Source organism: Mus caroli, chromosome X (assembly GCF_900094665.2).
Source record: "Mus caroli chromosome X, CAROLI_EIJ_v1.1, whole genome shotgun sequence".
Lineage (NCBI taxonomy): Eukaryota > Metazoa > Chordata > Mammalia > Rodentia > Muridae > Mus > Mus caroli.
The window spans coordinates 72,904,141-72,923,794 of NC_034589.1; the positions used below are offsets into that span (position 1 = coordinate 72,904,141).

A 19,654-nucleotide genomic window follows, 5' to 3' on the forward strand; every position below is an offset into this window, starting at 1 on the left:
CTTTCCTATTTATAAAGAGAAAATCTTGATCTCAGATAGCTTACATTATTGCATGAATTGCATGACCCACAAAACCATCAAGTGGCAGAGCCCCACACTGCATTCCAATTTTTAGGTCTAACACAAAAGATCTAAAAGGTTCACTGCTGAACCTACACCTGCTAAATTACTTCTTTAAAACTCAGGTTAAAGCCGGACATGGTGGCGCACGCCTTTAATCCCAGCACTCGGGAGGCAGAGGCAGGCGGATTTCTGAGTTCGAGGCCAGACTGGTCTACAGAGTGAGTTCCAGGACAGCCAGGGCTACACAGAGAAACCCTGTCTCGAAAGAAAAACAAACAAACAAAAAAACCCTCAGGTTAAAATTAAATCTTTGGGGCTGGCACTATAGCCTAGTGGCATAGTATTTGCCTAATAGCTATAAAGCACTGGGTTTTATTCGCAGCACCACACAAATCCAGGCATTGTGACACACATCTATAACCTGAACATTCAAGAGCCCAAGCAGTAGGTCAAGGTCATTCTGAACTGCATAGCAAAGGAAAGGAAGGCAGAGAGGAAGGCAAAGAAGAGAAAGAGAAGAAGAGAAAGAGAAGACAAAAGAGAAATGCTTTAGGGTATACCTGAGTGGTTTTTCTGGGCCCCTGATCCATCCTGGCAGGATCCTCAGAGGACTCACCCCACTGACTGCCTCTTCCTATATTAAAGGGGGTGAATGTCTTCACTCATTACCCTGGGCATCAGACTCCTAATTATATATTTCTCACCTATTTGATTTTTTTTTCTATTGGACTACATGTATGTTTTCGTGCCTGAACTATATAGTTTTTATTACCACTGCCCTGCAATATAGCTTAAGATCTGGAATTGCAATCCCTTTAGCATTGTTCTTTTTGCTCAGGATTGTTTTAGCTATCTTGAGCATTTTGTGGTTCCATATGAATGTTAAGGTAGTTTTTTTCCCTCTATTTCTGTGATGAATGAGGTGGAGATTTTAATTAGGATTGCATTGAATTTGTAAATAGCTTTCAGCTAAATGGTTATTTTCACAATGTTGACTCTATCAATACCATGACCACTGCACGTGTTTCTATTTTCTAGTGCCCTATCTCTTTTTTCAAGGATTAATGTTTTCATTGGAGGTCTTTCATGTCCCCGATTAGGTTTTATCTTAGATATTTTTTATTTTCTTTGAGGCTATTGTGAATGGGAGTATATCCATGATGTCCTTGGTTTTATCTTTGCTGTTGGTTTATAGAAAAGCTATTGAATTGTGTAAGTCAATTCCATATCCTGCCACATTGCTGAATTTTTTTTCATTGTGTTTAGAAGTTTTTTAATGAGTAATATTATGTCATCTGCAAATAAATACAGTTTGACTTATTTTTCTATTTCAGCTTTCAACATGCTTCTTAGTTTATATATTCTTGGTTCTTTTTTAAAAAATATATGTTCTAGGATGTTCTTTTCTGGTTGTGTATACTGGGTGTTCGATGGGTTTCTTGTATCTATTGCCTTTCTTTAGGTTAGGGAAGTTTTTCTTCTATGATTGTGTTGAAGATCTACTCCATGACGTTGACTTTGGTTTCTTCTCTCTTATCTATGCCTATAATTTGAAGGTTTGATCTTTTCACCATGTCCCACATTTCCTGTATATTTATTTCCTGCATTTAAAGGTTTTTTAAAAAAAGATTTAAAAAATATTCTTTGATTATTTGGTCTAGATCCTTTCCATCATCTTAAAGTCCTGATAATCTTCTGCTTGAGTCTGTCTATTTGTGAAGCTTTCCTTTGAGTTTTCTAGTTGGGATATTGGCTCTTTTTTAAATTCTACCTTCATTTCAGTTCGAGTCCTTCTCAATGTTTCTGTCTCTTTATTGAATTCTGTTCTCAAGTCCTGGATTCTTTTTGTCACTTTCATCAGCCTATGTTTGTGTTTTCTTTGGCATCACTCCGGAGTTTGTTCTCTGTAAGTTCTTTCTCCTTGATTTTGTGAGCTGTTACTTGGTGTCTTCTTTCAACTCCTTGAATTCCCTGATGAAGATTATATATATATTCCTTTAAATTCTATAGCCTGGGGTTCATGTAAGTAATTGTCATGAGCAAACATTTCTGTAGAAGTAGATTCATCTACAGATTTGAAGAGAAGATACTGGCTTAATTATTCATATTGTTGGTATTTTTGTGGTATTGAGATCTAGGTGTGTGGATTTCTTTTGTTAGCTCTGAGTTTGTTATTGACAGAGTAAATTGAGACAGAAGAAAGGATGAATGAATGGGTTGGGTCTAGGTGTTAGAAATGGGTTGTGTGGAATAAAGTCAAATGGACAGAGGAAACTGGGTTGGTATATAGGATTGGTTCTAGGTTTAAGTCTGTATTGTAGGGTAGATATGGTTGGTTTTGGGGCATAGGTAGGGAGTGTTTTGACCTAAACCTAGAGATTGTTGGCTGTGCAGGCAGGGGAGGCCAGACTAGGCAGCAGCACTGAATGTGAGCCTCAGGCTTGATCTCAATGGTTGGGGAGAAGACACGTGCGGGGAAGTCTGTGTAGACTTCCAGGGTCACCTGACTAGACCCTGGAGGAGGATGTGCAAAGTATGGCTGAGTTTGGTTGTTGGATGCAGCACAGAATGGACCTGTCCTAATTTGGCTTTTTAAAGGAATGAGGTGCTAATCATTAGAGCCTCATGATTCAGAAGCATAAGAACCAGCATTTTAAATGATTTTGTGATTTTTAGGCCTTGAAGATGATTTATTTCTGATTACTGTTTATACACAATTTGGTATTTCTGTCCACATTTATTTAGATTATATTTGGTGGGCTAGAGAGATGGCTCAGCTGTTACAGGCTAGGCTCACAACCAAAGTAGATTATGTTCGGGGTACATTATAAGTTAAGTGTCACTTACTATTACAATTTTTTTCTCTTGTGTGTGCATTTGTACACATTTGTGTGTTAACTCATGTACATATGTGTGCATGTGGAGGCCAGATGCTGACTTCAGGTGCCATACTTAAACATTTTCCTCCTTATTTTTTTGAAGCACAGTCTATCACAGAACCTGAAGCTTATCTATTTAGCAAACCTAGCTGCATAATGTAGTTTAAGGATCCTCCTGTCTAAATCCCATTGCTAGGATTACAGATTCAGATGTACCTGACCATATCCAGCTTTTTTACATAGGTGCTGGTTGATCTGAATTCAGGTCCTCATGCTTCACAGCAATCTCCTTTATCCACTGAGCCAGCTCCTCAGCTTGGCATATATGATCCAAGTTAAGAGGAGATTATGTGGGGTTGGAGTGGGCCCTAAATCAAGCAACTATTGGCTTTATAAGTGAAAAGAGAAATGAGAGGAAGATTTAGATGGATGGATAGATGCATGATATGTGGATATATGGATCTGTATACAGAACTTTGTAAAGACAGTTGATAGGGATGATGTATCTATAAACTAGGAAGTACCAAGGACTGCTGGTTACCCCTGGAACCTGGAAGAGGCAGAAAAACCCCATGTGTTTTCTGCTAATAGGGGCAAGTATTTTTAGGAGCAAAGTCCTATGTTAACACGCTTTCAAAGTATCCTCTCCCCCTTTTGAGCTAAAATTATCTGAAGAGAGCTGAGCATGCCAGAGCCATCCTGTCAGCCATCTTTATGAAGGAAACTGGGTATGTCCAGAGGTGGTCCTGTCACCCTTGTTGATGAGGGAAGCCAAGCATGGTCAAAGGTATTCTTGCCTAACATTTCAACCTTTAGAACACTGTGCTACATGAATTTTTAGCTAAGTATTGCCCAAATACATGTCTGCTATCTGTTTTTCCATTAACCATGTTAGAAATAAGTTCAGTGATGCAAATAAAGAGACCATTATGCCAATTGAAGAGCCTGAACAAGGCAAAAATTTCTCTTGATCAAGAATCTGTGCTCAGAAGAGCAAACACACAGGGACAGGAAGTGCATTTAGCATTTATTCTATCTCAGGTGGTAGTTGTGTTTTCCCCATTGTCTGGGGTCTGACTTCACAGCCTTAATTTAATTGGCTCATCTAAAAAGAATTGGTGCACAGAAAGTGAAGGAGGGAGGGAAAAGAGTCACACTGCTCTAGGCCATCAGATTCCTGGAATATAGCAAGGGGCCTTTGTGTAAACAAAGGTTTTACTGGGTAGTGGTGGGGAATTATAATATTTGTATAAAAGTATTACAAGGTAGGGGAGGTAAAATATTTGAATTCCCTGTCCCAAACACAAGCTTTATACCATTTGATAGAAATGAGGCATATTTTACATCTTTTGCAACTGTAACCTTAAAAACTGAGTATTCTAGGAATATGTCCCTTCCTACCATGTTTTCATATAAGAACTTCAGTACTGTAAGAACCCAGGTACATTTCCGGAAAGATACTTTGATTCTTGCTTTGATTGAGTAGCCACGTTGCTTTGGAAATAACTCCTGGAACTCCTTACTCATTGCATGCAATGCATCTTCCTTTTGTGTGCCTTGGTTGTGCTTGTGTTGACTTTCCACTCAGCAAACTGCAAATCTATTATGTTTGGTTACAGATCCACACATAGAGTCTTCAGAGGCATGATGACCTTGTGATATCTCCAGTTTGAAGTTTGAACTTGAAGAACCTTGAGAGAATATCTGAATGGTGTCTTAAGCCACCAAATTTGTGCTACTTTGTTAGGATAGCCCTAGAAAATGTCAAATGGGGTCCTGGATCCAGTAACTTGGAGCCTGTTGCTAAGTGCAAAAAAGACCGCCACACTGCCTGCTTTTCTTCTTTCCCTTCCTTCTTATATACCTCTCAAGTGCTTGCACTTCAGATTTGAACCTGCATGCCCAGCTTTTCTATGTTTTTGAGACAGAGTCTCAGGTTGCTCAGGCTGATCTTATTGCCAAGGATAGCCCTGAACTTCTAATCCTTCTGCCTCTACCTTCCAAGTGCTAGAGGAGTATACCAAGGTAGTATTCAAATATAGCTTCTTTCAGTAGCACTTGTATTTGAGATTCATCATATTGTCATACAGGTTAGGACTTTGTTCCTTGGTGCCCCTGCTTTATGAATGGACTGCACCCTGTGGAAGGGTGGCTGACTTGTTTGTAGGTTTTTGACAGCTGTGGGTAGAAGAAAATCTCTCTACATACAGCTCCTATGAATTCTAAACTTTCATTCTCATGGATATATACTAGAAACTAGATACATTGGTGCCTTAGTTGGGGTTTCTAGTGTTGTGATGAAACACCAGGAGCAAAGCAAGTCAGAGAGGTTTATACTTTTATATCACTGTTCATCACTGAAGGAATTCAGAACAGAAACTCAGACAGAGCAGGAACCTAGAGGCAGGAGTTGATGCAGAGACTATGGAGGGGTGTTGCTTAGTGGCTTGTTCCTCATGGCTTAGATGGAACAACCTACACTGGGTTGGATCATCCCCTCAAACATCACTAAGTAAGAAAAAGACTTACAGCTGGATCTTTAGAGGCATTTCCCTTCCTTCTTCCCTCCCTCCCTCCCTTCCTTCCTCCCTCCCTCCTTCCCTCCCTCTTTCCCTTCCTTCCTTCTGAGACAGAGTTTCTCCGTGTAGCCCTGGCTGCTCTGAAACTCTCTCTGTAGACCATGCTGGCCTCGAACTCACAGAGAACCAGCTCTCTCTGACTCTGAGAGATGAGTTTAAAGGCGTGCACCACCACCCAGTGCTGAAAGCATTTTCTTAATTGAGGGTCCCTCTTTTCAGATACCTTTAGTTTAATCTCAAGTTGACGTAAAACTAGCCAGCGCAGCCCATGACATACATATGCAGAAGTACTATATGGCTACTGATCTGCCAAGAATCAGAGTCTCTGAAGCACCTGTTGAAGGACTTTTCTTTTTAAATGTCGGTGTACTGTCACACTTGACATAGGAGCAAATGTGTTTGTTTTGTTTTGCACACGAACTATTTGCAAAGAGACTATCCTCTGTCCTGTGCTCATTCCCTTTAGGGCCTGTTCAATGCTTAACTGCAGAAGAGGAAACAAAGCAGGAGGGGAAGCACGCACATTCACATCAGGGATCACGGAAGTCAGGAAAGGACATGACTGTGGTACATTGCTCATCTAGCATGCATAAAACACTGGGACTGACTCACAGAATCACATAAACAGGCCAGAGTGGTTCATGGAGGGTGGGGAGTTAGTTCAAAGTCATCCTCCCAGAGACTTCTGGGGACAGCCTGGACTCTGTAAAACATTGTCTCAGAGGAAGAAGAAAAGGCAGCAACACTGATCTGCTGGAGAGATGTCTCAGGGGTTACTGACTGCTCTTCTAGAGGACCTTGGTTTGATTTCTGGAGCCCACAGATGGCTCACAACCTTCTGTAACTCTACATTTAGAGAATCTGATACTCTCTCTTAGTCTCCACAGGCTTTGTATATATGCGGTGCACAGACATGTAGTCAGGCAAAGCACTCATACAGATAAAAATAAAGTAAAATTTAAAAAATATTTTAGATGTGGAATAGGAGGAGGAGGAAGAGGGATAATAATAATAATAATAGTAATCCATCACTGCTATTGCTATTGCTATTGCTATTGCTATTGCTATTGCTATTGCTACCAACCACTAGAGTCACGGCCATCACCAGGCCTAGTGACAGAGTTCTGTAATCTCAGACTATGTGGAAGTCTGAGGCAGATGCATTACAAGTTCAGAGCCTGTCTGAGCAATTTAGTGAGATTGTGTCTTGAAATGAAAGTATACAAAATAACTCTGGCAAAATGGTAAAAGGCCCTTTTACTTTAAGCTTGGTAACCTGAATTTGACCCTTCGTCTCCACAGGGTGGAAATTGTGTTCTCAACTTTCACACATGAACCCACGGTGCAGGTGTGTGCACACTGCACTCTTGATTATCCTGCCTTCATGGCCCATGTGCAGGTGTGTGCCACTACATACTTAGTACCTCAGTTATTCCTTTGCTCAGCAGTTTGTACTATGATATTGACTTTCTTTGCTTGCATGACTGTGCCTCAGGCACTGGCCCTTTCTGTTCTCCCAGAATCTCATGCCATCACCAAACAGAGAGTACTTGTTTTTCAAGGATACCTGCTACTCCCTTTCTACTATGATTTTGTTCCCCTGTTTTATTTACATATAACACACACACACACACACACACGTGCACTCACACACAAACATGCAAATACACTCATACATAAATATTGCAATATATTTGGGGTTAGGGTTTATCACTCAGTGGTAGAGCACTTGTTTAGCTGCATGGAGCCCAGAAGAAAAGGTATTTTTGGTACTTCTTTCTATTTCTTTTCTGTTGTATAATAGTTATGTTATGCCACAAGATATAATGGTAAAGAGCAAATTTTATTTATCCATTTATTTATTTTTTAGATAGGGTCTCATTGTGTATTACAGGCTGGCCTGGAACTCATTATGTAGACAGGTTAACCACAAACAGTAATCTGTTTGCCTCTGCCTCTGAAGTGTTGCAACTAAAGGTGTGTGCCACCACACTAGTCCAGAGAGCTCTATTAAAATTTTTTTTATTTGCATATATTTGTATGTGCATGAGTGTGAACAACAGATGAAAGGTTTCAGGAACCAGTTCTTTGCTGTTCAAGCCTTTACTGGATGGCCCCATTTCCTATCTATTGCTAATGTAGTTATTTTTTACCAAAGCAAGCTTAAGGCTTCTTTGGGGGCTGAAAAGATGGCGCAGCTCTTAAGATCAAGTATTGTTCTTGCAGAGGTTTTATTCTAACACCCACATTGACAGTTCACAACTGCTTATAACTCCAGCTCCAGGGATCCAACACCCTCTTCTGGCCTCCGCTGGCATTCACATTCATGTGCAGAGACACATGGATACATACTTTAAAAACTAAACAAACCTTTAAAAAATATCTCTATCTATCTATAATAAAAATTCTTTATCAGGCCAAGGTTTTACAACTGTTTTCTCTGTTTCCAACTTCTCTTTCATTGTAAGCAGTATGTTTTACAAACTCCCATAATTTTAATGAAATCCAACTCACTTTTTCCTTTCATGCTTTTGGTATTCTCAAGCCATCACTGTTGAGAAAATAGTGTCAGTGCTGCACAAAGAAACACACGAACAAAGTGAAAGCAATTCAGGAAGTTGATTTCTTTTTGCAAAAAGTGTTCACCAAGACTGAAAATACACACACACACACACATACACACACAGAAACAGACAGACAGACACACACATACACACACAGTGGACCTTATTCCTCTTTCCTCTCCTTTGTTTCCATGCTTTCTTCCACATCAGCACCTATAGCAAACAGCCAAAGCAGATGAATAGAATAATGTAATTTTCCATTCATGTAGTAGCATTTCAGGAAAAAAAAATGTCAGTAATCTTATTATTTAAAAAGGGGGACTGTTTTTATGACTTTAGGTCTTACAATGTTTTGGTGGTTCCTATGACTGTTTATTACAAGCCCTTGACTTAATTTTTTTATAGGGTCTTGCTAAGTAGTCTAGTCTCATTCTGCCTCAGCCTTCCAAATTTTGGGACTTTCCCCATAGCCCTCTACCAACTTTCTTTTTTTTCCAAAACAAAGCAAAACAAGGGTTATTTATTTATTGTATGTGTACCTTTGAGAATTTATGTGTCCTACATGTATGCAGGAGCCCTTGGAGGACAGAAGAGGGCACAGTATCTCTTGGAATCAGTTACAAGTGGAGATGATCTGGCTTGTAGGTGCTAGAAATTGAAACTGAATCCTCTGTAAGAGCAGTAAGTGCTCTTAATCGATGAGCTATCTCTCCAAATCCCTAGTCTTGATTGTCCAAAAGCAAGAATTGGGATTATTGCTATAATATATTACGCTGGCAAGGTCGAAAATTTAAACTCCCACTTTATTAGTCAGAGGAAGCCTATAATAAAACCTGGTCACTAAGCTCCCTTAATGGCAGAAGAGATTTTTTTTACCCACTAATTTCCCATTCTTTAAGGATGATCATCACTTATCAAGTAACAGAAGCATGCAGGAATGCTTTTAACCAACTTCAGTTTGGAATTTTCAAGCACTAATTTGGGCAAGCCGAGCTGAGCAAACTAGGTGGTTAGGGTTTGCTGCGCAGCTACTCGAGGGTCTGCGGTAGCAAAGAGCTGGCGACCGGGTAAAGCCTGAAGCTGTAATGATGTCAACTTGTTATTTACTTTCCAAATCTGAATGACTGAGCAAGGCGAAAGGAGAATCAATCAACCACAATGTGACCCTACAGGCGGAAAAAACGCAGCGCTACCACCAGCATGCAGTGGGGGAAGGGAAGCACGTGTAAACTGGGCCAGGGTTGCATCATGAGCAGGCTCAGATTTTCGATTGCACCCTTCATAATACCTCAGCATCAGTCTGCACAAGCTCAGGAGCCCAAGAGCTAAGAAGGGCAGGCTCAAGAGAGCCCTACCAAGTCCTTTGGGGGTGGGGGTGCTTGAATGGCAGCTGATAGCTAATAAGCCTGTGTACTGCTGATTCACAATTATGGAGACTGTGTAAGTGTGTATTTTTTATTGATGCGCTCTAATAACTGTGTACCAACAGTCGTTTGACATATTTGACGTTTCGTAGAAATATTTTGCAAGGTAAATTTGAGGTCCGCCTTTTTGATGGAGAACCGGCCCTTAAAAACTCGCCCCGGGTTCTCCCCTCCACCCCCAACTACCAGAGCAACAAACGCCTAGTGTTCAAGGAAGGAGCAAGTGAGGTTAGGGTTTAAATTGCGGAGTGTTACTGGGCGCTTAGCACCGAGCTCATTAGAAGCCTAAGGGAGGGGCAAATTGATTTTAAAAATACTCAGCAAGGCAGACACCAAAGGTGCTGAGGAGGAGGGCCGAATATTTATTTAATTGAATTAAAGGCGGGAGTATGGGGGGAAATCATCACCGATGTGGAAGGGAGGAAGAAGCGCCAGGGCTGGGCCTTACCAGCCGTGGCAACAGAAAACACTTTGCCAGCGCCTGCGGTTTCAGGCCTGGGGGTGGGGATTTACAGATTTGAGGGCCCCAGTACCCTAACATAGTCCTCCCCAGCTTATTTGTGCCTTAGTCTTGTGTTAAAATGTCTCCCCTATGCATTTCTGACTCTTGGCCGAGAGGTGTTTTGCAAAGGTCATGGCTGCGCCCGAGTCCTCAATTTTTGCGGTGGGCGTAAAGGCAACTGGGGAGGGGGGATGCTTTATGTCGTTAATTTTGAAGAAGATGCGCTTGGAGACGGTGTTGCACGAGAACCTTCTAGGCTGGCTGGGCGGCTTCATCTTTTGAGGTGGGGGATGGTAACACTTTCAGTGGCTTGGGTTACCATTCCCTCTTTCAATCTTCAGGGTGGCCCTTGTTCCCATCCCCCCCCCTCCCGAGCCACCTTGGCGTGCGGGGTGTGGGATTGAGTATCCGTGTAGGGACCCTGTTCCCCCCCTCATTCCTCTCCGTGCCTGTAGAAAAAGAGCTAGGGGCAGGGTTGGGGCCCAGAGGGCAATGCTCAGGCTTCCCTCCTCCACCTTGGGCTTGGGGCGGGGTGAGGTGGGGGTGGGGAGGCTTTAGGGTGAAGAACTGCGCCGAGATGTAAGTCTTTTCCCTGCCCCCGGGGGGCTGGGTCTGGACTTGGTCCGGGGAAGGGCGGGCCTGGCGTCCTAGCCCTTACTGGGGGGAGGGGCTGCCGCGTGGGGACGCTGCCTCCCCCAAGGAGCTCGGGGAGGGGCCGGCGGGCACGCGGTGGGGGAGGGCAGGGCTGTAGAGAGCCTCTTCCAGGTGTCTGGGGAGGGCGGCGCGCTGTCGACCCTCTTGGCACGTCTCCCAGCCTGGGTAGGCTTGCTCGCGTCCGCTCCCAGCGGAGGTCACTGGCCGTGTCGGTCCCTCCCGCCGTCCCGCCCTCTCCTGCCGCCGCCGCTCCCAGCCCAGCCCCCCCCAGTCTCGACGCTCGGGAGCGACAAGCCGCCAGCGCCCCCGCCCCGCCGCCGCTGCAGCGCCCTCCGGCCGCCATTCGCCACCGAAACTTTCCAGCGCTAGCTCTTCTCGTGGACTAGGTGGCGGGCCAGGGGTAGCGCGCGGCTGCTCCGGGGCGCTTGGCCCTCGTCGGCCTCCGCGCGGCCCGGGGTTGGTGACGGTGGACCCGCCAGTACGCTGAGTGCGCGGCCACAAGTTGCACGGCTCGCGGCGAGGTGAGTACACGCCGGGCAGGGGCTCAAACTTCTCGGGCCGAGGGGCGCGGCGGTGACCCCGACCGCGGGCCCTGAAGCTTCAGGAGGGGCAAGTTCCCGTGTGCCCCCCCAACCCCAGGTTGGGCGCGCTCCCTGCACGCCGAACAATACCTCTGGGGCGGCCGCTCCCCGAAGTGGCCGCGCGCGCGGGGGGCGGGAAAGGCCTGGGTGCGCCTTTGTTTTGGGGAGAGGGAAAGGCAAGTTTAGGGAAGCTCTGCAGTTCCGTCCCAGCATCTCTTTGTCTGAGGCTCCAGAGGGGGCTGGCTGGGCTGACCCGCGTCGCCCTGGGACTTGGGGGCCGCGCGGGATCCCCTTGTGGGGGAGGGGAGCCTCATTCATCCTCGAGGCGCGGGCCGGCGCTCCCGGAACCTGGTGGACGCGCGGCGGCGCGCGGGGGATAGTGGCTGGCCCGTTTGTGATCAGTTTCCGAGGCGCAAACTGTCAAGGAAGTCTGGGAGCCCCCTCCCCATACCTACTCCCAGGCCTGGTCTCGGGGACCAGGGTGTGTGTGTGTGTGTGTGTGGGTGGGGGGGTGACAACGATGGAGGGCGGCTCCTCTGGCTAGGTGAGGGAGAGGGACCGCCCAGCACGGCCTGGGGAGGGTGTAAACCTGTTGCTTTGGGGCTGGGGAGGGGTTCTCCAGATCTGCACTCACCCACATCCTCGTCTTAGGAATTTCCCTTACGTAGAGAAGGGTGCTGGGAGCAGGAGTTTATGTAGGAGGGGTGCGCCTTTGAACGTCGGTGATCTTCGGGTTTTGTGACAACTTTAGGAGGAGGCTACAGGCCCGCTGGTGCTGGATGGGGCCTGGGCTTCACGTGCGTGACCAGTGAGCAATCAGAAGCTTGGGGCTTCTCTCTCTCTCTCTCTCTCTCTCTCTCTCTTTAATTTTTATTTTTTTTTCCCAGCGTCTGGCGTTCTCAGAGGCCTCTGCACTGTAAATTCCGCAGTTAGGGTCGGCTTGTTTCTTTCTGACCAAGTGTTGTGGGGCAAAAACCTAAAACAGCTCCCCTCCCCCTAACCAAAACCTAAGCCTTACTGCTAGTGCAAGTGTTTGTTTCTGTTCTGCTTTGGTGTGTGCGCCTTGACCTGACTAGTGTTTTTCTCTGAGCTAGTCCCTGGTTTAACTTAAAAAGAGGACACAAGAATACAGGAGGAGGAGTGAGTGCTTTGTCCTACCCCCCCCCCAGTCTTGGTTTAGGGTAGCAAATAGGTCTTGGTGGGCCTATGAAATTTACCATTGGTCATTTCTAAAGACACATATCAAGGTATGAAATAGTGTTGAGTGTAGATGGCACTTTTATTTTTAAAGGGATTTCGTGTCCAAGTGTGCTGCAGATTTTCATGGCACCACCCACCTGGGTAATTAGTACAACGATGAAAGTCGAAGTTCACTTGATCCACTTATTAAAATGGCCCCCTAAAGCTTTTCAAGCCTTTAATCACACACACACCTGTAGGACAGGCATGGGTGATTTGGGGTGTAAGGCTCTCATCTACCCCAGGATATGTCCTTACTTGGGTCAGAGAATTCCACTTAGGCAGCACTACTAAAAGAAAAAGGAAGATATTTTACCTCTTTTAATGGTATTGGGCAGATACTCATTTCAAGTTTACCTCGGTTTTGCTGTTGGGTTTTGCTGTTTTTCTAGGCCCAGGGAGTCACACCAAAGCAAGGCCTTTGAGGGACACTGAATGGAAGCTGATTGCTTTCTAGTATGGTGGGTGGGCTACCAGGATCCTTGGGGTGAAGATAATTTTCTTTGATGCGGGATTATTGTGGTTTGAATGAGAATGGCCTCCTTAGGCCATTTGAATGCTAGGTCCTCAGTTGGTGGAAATGTTTTTGAGAAGGTTTAGAAGTGTGGCCTTTTAAGGTATGTGTATCCTTTTGAGGTTTCAAAGCCCACACTATTCCCAGTTAGCTCACTCTCTGCCTGTGCTTGCGGATCAGATGTAAGCTCTCATGCTCCAGTGCCATGCCTACCTGCTGCCACAATCCCTGTTACGATGGATAGTCATGGACTCCAACCAGCCCTCTGAAACTATAAGTACCAGTAGGTTCTTCTGTAAGTTGCTATGGTCATGGTGTTTCTTCAAGGCAATAGAAAAATAAACAAGACAATTGGATCAGTTCAGAGAATTATAAACACCTTCAGGTTTTATATATTAATGTCTACATCTTAAGTTTGCTTTAGTAGATAGTATAGGTACCAGTAGTGTGGTATAGAACTGTGGAATTGTAAATGGTCCTGAAGCCTATTTTTTTAATGTTCTCATGTATATGTAGATGTGTTTGTGCACTTATGTTTCTGGTTGCATGTGTATATGTATGAAGGAGGTGGATGTCAGAGATTGATAGGGAATATCTTCCTTTAGTTGGTAACTATCTATCCATGTTATTTTTTTCAGATAGGGTTTCTTTCTCATTCAAGATGAAGCTCACTAATTTGGCTAGACTGACAAGCCCCAGGGATCCTCCTCAGTGTTAGAATCATAGATACAGACTGTAGCACTCACATTTTTACATGGGTTCCCAGGGATTAAATTCAGCTCCTCGCTGTACTGATTGAGCTATTTCCTTGAACACCACTTTTTTTTTTTTTTTTTTTTTTTTTTTTTTTTTTTTTTTTTTTTTTTTTTTTTTTTTTTTTCAAGACAGGGTAACTCTGTGTAGCCCTGGCTGTCCTGGAACTCACTTTGTAGACCAGGCTGGCCTCGAACTCAGAAATCTGCCTGCCCCTGCCTCCCAAGTGCTGGGATTAAAGATGTGCGCCACCACTGCTCGGCTTTGAACATTAATCAGAGGCTCTGTTTTTTATTGTTATGGTCACATGGTGAATCTACCTTGTGAGGGCTTTTACTGGGAACCATAACTGAGAAACTGGTTGCTTAGAGCAGCCAAGCTGCTGTGTCCATTCCAAATGATTGTAAACAAGAGGATACTGTGAAAAAGCCCACCTAGTTGACCAGTTGCTGGACCATGGAATTCTGTAATTTTTTTGAGCATCATTTTATGCATTTGCAAAAATCAAAAGGAGGGTCTAATGATGTAGCTCAGTTGCCAAGCAATCAGGGCTTAGCAAAAGAGGCCAGCCCTGAGTTCAGTCCCCAGCTGTAGATGTCATTTCAACATTGAGGAGGTAGAGAAAAAGGTTAGTAACAGGCACAGTTTGGTTGCAGAGAGGTTGTCTTAGCTATCTTGCATGAGGCCTTTGGTTCGACCCCCATTCTAGAAAGAAACCAAACAAAAACTTTGCATTTTATTATGCAAATAAAGAAACAAACTTCACTTTACCAGAATGTCCTGTAATGAAGATTTTAATTTTTTACATTTGATTTATTTATTTGTATGTGCTTGCACACGTAGAAGTCAGAACAAGGTATAGGAGTCATTTCTCTTTTTCCATCTTGTGGGTTTTGGGTGTCAAATTAGGCACCAAATCCCTTTCTGAATACACCACATTAAGATGAGGACTTTATAGGCCTTTCTGATATAGATTACAATCACTCTGTCCATTCTCTAGCCCAAGGAAACTGATTTTTTTTTTTGTTTGTTTGTTTTTTGAGACAGGGTTTCTCTGTATAGCCCTGGCTGTCCTGGAACTGTAGACCAGGCTGCCCTCGAACTCAAATCCGCCTGCCTCTGCCTCTGCTTCCAGAGTGCTGGGATTAAAGGCGTGCGCCACCACGACAGGCTTGGAAACTGATTCTTAACAGAGGGCAAGTAATGCACTCATATATACATAGGGGAGGGACAGGCATGTGAGTCCCAAAGCCCAGCTCTTAAACTTGGTCTTCCTCCACATTTTTGCCTATCTAGTGTGGATTTTCCCACTTGAGACAAGAGATCTATAAATTCCATTCCTCTTTCCCACCCCTCAGATTTCCATTAAATTTTGATAGGGATCTGTCAATCAGTATTAGTTGTTTCTGTCTCATCATCTTGGAAGGCAGACCATGATGTGGGGATTATTTTCTCCTATAGCTTTGCCACTGAGCCATACATGTATATGTCCTTAGAATTAGCTGAAAACAGTTCTGGTCTATTGGAGTCCATTTTATGGATTCAACAGCACATGAGATTCAGCCAGTAAGTAACATGTCTTACTGAGCAGAGTTAAATGTGCAAAGGTCTGGTCGCTCAGAGCTGTTCTGGTACTTGGTGAAGTTTTCATAAACAAAGCAGGAATTTGAGTGTAGTTTTTGAAGGGTGCTTTTTGATTTTGAAATAATTCACCGGCAGGTTTATTTAAACAATTGCATGTGTGTGTGCGTGCATGTGTGTGTATGTGTGTGTGTGACATGTTCGTGTTGTTTATCAATTCCTCACGTCATTCCTCAGCTGTCTTTCTTGATTTCAGTTTTTTTGTGTGTACCTGTGCACATGTGTATAGATGTGTGGGCATATGAAGGCCAGAAGTTGATACTAAATTTTATGTTTTGAACAGGGGTTCTTAATGAACTTGGAGCTCACCAGTTTTTCTACACTGTAGTGTATATGTGTGTGTGTGTGTGTGTGTATAAAGTAACCACCTGACTAGTGAGTGTCAGGGATCTTCCTTGTCTCTCATTCACAGCTCTAGGATTATAGGCATATACCAATCACTATCCCTATATTTTTACATGGATACTGAGAATGGGTCCTCATACTTGTGCAGCAAGCACTTTGCCCACTGAGCCATCTTCCTGGCTCCCCCACCCCTTTCTTATTGAGACAGGGTTTCATTATATAATTCTGATCGGCCTAGGACTTGTTTTGTAAACCAGGCTGGCTTTGAACTGAAGACAGCCGCTGATTCTGTCTTTCAAGTGCAAGGATTAAAGTCAGGCCACTTACCAGCATGCCTAGGCCCCACTATATATTTTGAGATAAGGTCTTTCATTGGCCAGGTGATTCCCAGAAAGGCCAGACTTCTGGCCTAGGCACAGCATTTTTTTTTTTAACCCCAAGACAGGGTCTGTGTAACCCTGGCTGTTCTGGAACTTGCTCTGTAGACCAACCAGGCTGGCCTGGAACGCAGGGCTCTGCATGCTTCTGCCCCTGCTGGGATTAAAGGTGTGTGCCACTACTGCCTAGCCAGCTTGTACAGCTTGTGTGTGTGTGTGTGTGTGTGTGTGTGTGTGTGTGTTCGTTCGTTCTGAGAATTAAACTCAGGTCCTCGTGCTTGTGTTGCAAGGACTTTGCTGGCCCAACTACCTCTCCAGCCCCCAGATTTTTCTGTATTTGTGTGTGATAGTAAGTATTAAGTCTTATACATATGAGATGTAGGTAAAGTACTCAACCATGGAGCTACATCCACAAACTCCATTTTATACTGAGACAAAGACTTCACCAGGTTGCCTAAGCTAGCCTTGAGTAGGTGATCCTCTTGAATAGCTGAGATGATGGGCCTGTGCCACCTCACCTGGTCTGTGTCTGAAATCTCTAATTGTAAACTCTGGGTACCTTGGGTTCTTTCCATTCCTTTCTTGAAGTTTAAATCCTAAAAACTGAGTTTGAATTTAGGAGGTCAAAGTCTTCCAAATTAAAGGATCCACAGAAGAAGTGCTTCCACAGGTGGTGTTGGTCACAGCAGTCAGTTAGTTCCTTTAAAAAATAAAAACATAGCTATTAGTGTTTCCTGAACATTGGCTGTTGATTCAAGGTATTTTTATTAGTTATTTGATATATTATATCAAATAGTTATGTGGATGTGTTAGCAATGTCATTTGTAAGAGAGGACAAGGAAGGGGAGAAACTCAACTTGTGTTTCCTGGAGTCTCTTTGCATCTGTCCTCATGCACTATTTTTACCTTTTGATTTTAATCTTATTATTGTTTGGATTCACTCATTCACTCTCTCTGCTTCCCGTCTTCTCCCTTCTCCTCCCTCTTTCTTTCTGTTCTTTGAGCCAAAATCCCACTACATAGTCCCTGGCTGGCTCTGTAGACCAGGCTTACCCGCCGTTGTCTCCTAAATGCTGGGACGAAAAATTCCATACTTGGTTTAATTAATTTATATTTTGTGTGTGGTATATGCATGTGTTCATATGTGTGCATTTGGGCATGCATGTATGCCAGAGGTTGATTTTTAGCTGTCTTCCTCGTAGTTCATCCTTCCATTTTAGGAGACAGGAGCTCTCACTGAACTTGGACCTCACCATTGCTGGAATTCCAGATATACACTGCACTGGGAAAGAGGGAAGGGTGACAGAGGGCGAGACCTGAGGGGAAAATCTTGCTGAGTCTCTGTCTCCAAAGGCCAGTTCTTTCCTTCATACTAAAAATAGCCATGGAAAAAGAAAAAAGTTTATCTTTCAAACATTAAGAAAGGATAAATGTTTACAAAATGATTTTAATCTTGCTTCCTCATTGGAGGTGGTTTTCAAACGTATTTAGTAGTGAAAGATTAACAGTTTATTGAATATAGTATACCTGTGAGTTTTAATTTTAAAGGGGAAAAAGGGTGAATCTGAGGTGTCAGGAAACCTGAGGTAGGGACCAAGTGTCTTGGCTCACTCAGCTGAGAAACTGTGATGTTCAGTGCTGAGCGATCACTGTAGGTCACAGTGGGAAATCTTGATCAGGAAGTTGGGGCTCAAAGGGGGGAACCCCAGAATTTACTTGAGATACCTTTATGCCCACAGGAAATGACTTGAACTATGTATGGGTCCATTGTAAAAGCTATTTTGAGTCGTCTCCCTCAATGGCTTATTTTTGAGCTTGACCTCCCTCCGAGGAACTCTTTTTGACCTATAGAAGAGAGTCAGTCACCTCAGGGCTATCCGAGGATCCTAATGGGAATAGGCATGGGGCACCATCCCTTTCGAAGAGAGCTGATTTCAGATTCTCTGCAAGATCAGTAAGTGGTGTTAAGCACTGAGCCTTTTCTCTAGTCCTGCCTGCAACTCTTTAGTCTCTTTTCTCAGCCTCTGGAGTGCTGGGATTACAAACATGTACACAGCTGGCAGGCACATCAGTGATTTGGGGGCAGGGTATGTTAGGAAATAAATGACCATAGTTGCTGATAGGTACAATAAGAGTTTCAGATGCTCATAGAAAAAAGGGAAAAGAGGAGATAGGGTACTTGAAGAATGATTCAGGCCTGTGGGTATGAGGGAAGAGGGGCAGAGAAACTGCCTCCCAAGCAGCCAGAGCCCAGGAATACACGAAACTTTCTGTTTCTTGCAGTGTGTGTGTGTGTGTGTGTGTGTGTGTGTGTGTGTGTGTGTGCTTTTTACATGTTACAGATCACTAGATTTGACTTTTGGTCACGTTCTTATTTGTGATGTTGATTAGGAGAACTCTCAGATAGCCCTGTCTCATGCTTATGCAGAGTCAGGAAGGAACCAATTGAAACATTGGTCAGCCTGGAATTTCATTGCCACACAGGTAGGCTAAGAAACCTGAAAGGGTATAGAGAGGCAAGGAGTGTCTCAAACTTATTTTGTCTGGTTGTGGACTATAAATGCTGCTTCTATCTGCATCTGTATAGCTGGTGGCATAGTGAAATGAGCCAGAGGTTTGGGGACTGTGCTGGTCAGTTTTTGTTTTTTTTTTTTTTTTAATTTGACACAAGCCAAGGTCATCTAAGAAGAGAGAAACCTCAACTGAGAAAATGTCTTCATCAGATTGACCTGTGGGTAAGTAAGTTCATGGATGTGGGAGGACCTAGCATATGTGGGAGGTGCCACTCTTGGGCAGGTAGTCCAGAGTTTTACTATAAGATAACAAGCTGTGCAAGCCATGGGGAGCAAGCCAGTAAGTAGCACCCCTTCATGCCCTCTGCCTCAGGTTATTATTGTTATTTAAAATTGTTTTGATATTATAATTATAGCATTTCTCCTTTGCCTTTTCTCCCTTCAAGTCCTCCTATATACTGTCGTCTGTAATTCTAGTCCCAGGGGATCTGTCATCCTCTTGTGGCCTCTGTGTATCAGGCAGGCACATGGTGTACATACACCCATACAGCCAAAATGTTCATACACATAAAAAATAGTACAATAAATAAATCTTAAAAAAAAAGAAAGCAGTAATTTTTCTGTACAGAACTGCTGACAGGTATTAAATATCATTTAATATCTACAGTGGTTCAGAAGGTGGGTGCTAGGCTGCTTGGCTGTTATCTTCAAACACAGGACACTTGAGTATGCAAAACTCTTAAATTCTTCCCCATAGATCAATCATGTGAGAGTAAGTCGGGATAAAATAGGGAACTCATTTTATGTTTGGTTTTTGGAAAAAAGTGAATTATTGTTTTGTTGTTGTTTGGTTTTGTTTATTTGTTGTCCTTTTTTTGACAGGGGCTTGTTGAGACAGCATCTCTTGTTGCCCAGGTTGATCTTATATTTACTGTGTAACTGATGTTGACTTTGAATTCCTCCTGTTCCCCCTGCCTCAGCCTCACTGGTGCTGCAATGCTGGGTGTGCACGGGTGAAGACAGCTA

General features: G+C 43.8%; 1 protein-coding gene across 2 annotated transcripts in view; it reads left to right on the forward strand.

The window, feature by feature from the left end:
- The first annotated feature begins 9,448 nt into the window (after positions 1-9,448).
- Positions 9,449-19,654, forward strand: part of LOC110286635 (F-box-like/WD repeat-containing protein TBL1X) — a 156,079-nt gene continuing 145,873 nt past the window's right edge. The window contains exon 1 of one of the 2 annotated variants that reach the window (XM_029473474.1): positions 9,449-9,525. The gene's annotated coding sequence lies outside the window, so the exon portion shown is untranslated. Of the gene's footprint in view, positions 9,526-10,755; positions 11,187-19,654 lie in introns of those variants that run through there. The other variant, XM_029473473.1, reaches the window with a different exon arrangement.